Source organism: Elaeis guineensis, chromosome 13 (assembly GCF_000442705.2).
Source record: "Elaeis guineensis isolate ETL-2024a chromosome 13, EG11, whole genome shotgun sequence".
Classification (NCBI taxonomy): Eukaryota; Viridiplantae; Streptophyta; class Magnoliopsida; order Arecales; family Arecaceae; genus Elaeis; species Elaeis guineensis.
In genome coordinates this window covers 73,973,574-73,976,674 of record NC_026005.2, presented here as the reverse complement: position 1 = coordinate 73,976,674, position 3,101 = coordinate 73,973,574, and the positions used below count along the sequence as shown (strand labels likewise).

Here is a 3,101-nt window from a genome sequence, read left to right as displayed (position 1 = left end):
AAATATATAATATGTGTAGATGGTTTGTTGGAAAAATTCAAAAAAAAAAATTAAAATTTTTTTAATTTTTTTTAATATTTTAATTTTAATTTTAATATTTAAATATTTTAATTCTTTATTATTATGATTTTAATTTTTGATTATTGAATTTCTAATTATTAACTCATATGTATTTAATTTTATTTTTATTTTCTGATCGTTGGACTTTTTATTAAAGACCTTAATGAGCTAATAAAAATTTTAATAATCATAAACGACCATATTGATTGGTTATAAAAAGATCCTCTTGGGACCTAATTCAATAAACCATTCAGGAGCCTTCTCCTTTTTTTCTTTCTAACTTTCTCTAATTTTCTACTGCCATAATTCTTCTTCTTTTTCTCGGTATTGAAAGAATCTTCATCAATTTCCTTCATGATCGTACAGGATGGTATTTTGAGTATTTCCTACATGAGAAACGAAAATACGCTTTAGAACAATGTGTCACATGCTTCCAATTTGATCATTTTTTATTCTTATTTTTTTATAAATTATTTATAATATTTTGTTACAATCAAAATTCTTATTAATTTTCTTAAATCTATTGTTCTAACATGGTTGAGGTTGCTGAACAAGTCCTCTTAATTCAATCTAAGTTGGAAAGGATCCCAACTGATCTGTATGTATATGGCCATACCAAGGGACCAAAGAAATTATTATCCAAACTAACAGAATGGATGGAGCTCCATTTCATCCCAATTCAAAAGAGCAGATATGTTATGTGAAAAGAAATATTCAGATATAATTTGCATGTAATTCTGAACTGGTTGGGTTGAACGGTATTTGATTTCTTACCATTGGGTGATGGCACTTCCAACCAGCTAACAAGCCTCTTTAAGTGCCCCAATAATTGCAGGTTGGTTCCCCAGTCACGTTCCCCCCCTCTTTTCTGTCGATCACTCACGTTATAAGGAAAGCTACCCCTGCTCTACCCTCCCCGCAAGGTAACCTCGAAACCAAACATCCAGAGTTTGGATCTGGCTTCAATCGAGCAATGGCGGAAAAGGTTGGAACTTCTCCTCCCTCCAAAATCACTTATTGTATCTTCTCTGTGTAATTTTCAAAGGCTTATGATGATTTTAACTCACTTCTCTTATGCATCTCATAATATCATGATCTTTTTCCTAAAGTTGCTTCCAGTTATATGTTAATGATGGTATGAAGCTTTGTTATTCCCTTCTATATTTTTATCAAAATAAAACTTAGAGGCTGATCGTTTCATCATGCTGGACTCTTTCCTTTTTTTGTTGTTTACATCTATCTGACTATGCTTCACTTTGATATACGTTATTCACCATTTCTTAACATCATAATTATTGTTAAATTATTTCTAAATATATCAGTGAAAGAAATTTTTGGGTTTTCCTTTTTTTTTTTTTTCCTCTGTATCTGTCTCTGTCTCTCTCTTGGTAATAAAAAAGGGGTTGGGGAGGGGCCGTCCTGGCAACCAGTGAGTATGTCACCCAGCACCACCGTAGGCCAGTGGATCAGATGTTCTTTCTAGACTCTGCGTCCAAGCCGTCAGGAATAACTCCCTTCTGTTCATTATTATCCCAACATTTAACTGAAGCCACAGCATCCATTGACTTGAACCCAGAACACTTGATTGGGCAAAGGCCCTTTCCACCGGGCTACCACCGTGATGGTTCCCTCTCTCTCTCTAATGGCAGGTTAAATGTTTTGTTTCTGGGAAAGTAAGTAATTGCATTTTTGCCACCTTCTTTATTTCTTTCTTTTCTTTTTTTTTTTTTTTTGCTTTTATTCTTTGATAGTCATGTTAGGACAATGACATCATTATTTGTATTGCATATTTATTTTTGCATATTCCCTAACTGAGGTCCTTCGTATTATTTTCAAATTCATTAAATTAATCATATGGCAGACCTCCAACTTAACCATAAAAGTTGACGTAGCCTGCGATGACTGCAAAAAAAAGATTGAAAAGACTATATGCAAGTTAGAAGGTGTGTAATTAAACCTCCCCATACTTCACTGCCTCCATTCTAATCCAATGTTTTAGCTACTAATGATTCTACCAATCACGCAATTTTTCCCCCATGATTTCCATCAACAAATTAAGGAAAAGGGAACGCAACAATCACCTATGACGAGAAGGCCAATACTGTCACAATCTCCGGCAAATTCGACGCCCAGAAGCTCTGCAACAAGCTCTGCTGCAAGGACTATGTGATCAAAAGCATCCAAATTACGATGGAACCGAAGAAGAAACCACCTCCCAAAGAAGAAGACTGCAAGGTGATCAACAAAATTAGAATCACAGTCGGTAGTGGAACCTGTCGTGGAGGATGCAAGTGGATTTGCAAGAAGGACTAACCAGCATCATGTACCCTAATGCTAGATCGATGGGAGAGTAATGAGGGAATAAAATGTTATTTCGGTGTATTTTTTATCTTGGAATATTGTTGGTATGTGAAAGGACTTTATGCTTGATAATGTGAACCGTCTTTGTTTTATTTATGCTTGATAATTCCGCATCAGTTATTTGGTAAAACATGTGTGTGTGTGTGTAAAACTTATTATTCCTGGTTCCCGTTTCACTTCAATGATGGGCTGTTTTGGCTTTTCGCTTTCGGCCATAACTTACGAGACGTGATTCTTTACGGACTGTTTGACTGACAGTCCCTTGACCTCAAGTCAACTAATTGTTCAATGTCGATGGGAAAGCTTTCTAAAAACCATTCTTGATATCAAACACGTAGGAGTTGGACATGCTCTCATATGTGAAAGGAATATAGTTGCTGTCCGTTTCTCAAATATATGCTAGGTTGCACATTGTTTAAATGGGATTAATAGAGATGGACCTAGTTTAGTGCTTAGAATTTTGAAGTCCCAAAGTGTGGTCCAAAATTTTTTACAACAGCTATCTATCCGCAACCTCCAAATAGACCAACTTAGGATTCTAAGTTTTGTAAGCATTGTGGACCATTGATTTATGAGCTAGAAGCCTTAAGGGCATATTTGGTTCATGACTAGAACCAGAACTGAAATATATTGGATTGAAAATTGGAATGACCATATCCTCTATGCATTTAGCTCATGAT

The 3,101-nt window shown here is 35.1% G+C and overlaps 1 long non-coding RNA gene across 1 annotated transcript; it reads left to right on the top strand.

Annotated features, from left to right (window-relative positions):
• Nucleotides 1-911: 911 nt before the first annotated feature.
• LOC105056044 (uncharacterized) lies at nucleotides 912-2,517 on the top strand. The gene is made up of 3 exons (XR_012136518.1): nucleotides 912-1,045; nucleotides 1,922-2,003; nucleotides 2,120-2,517. It is a non-coding gene; the product is annotated as an uncharacterized lncRNA (long non-coding RNA).
• Nucleotides 2,518-3,101: the final 584 nt, after the last annotated feature.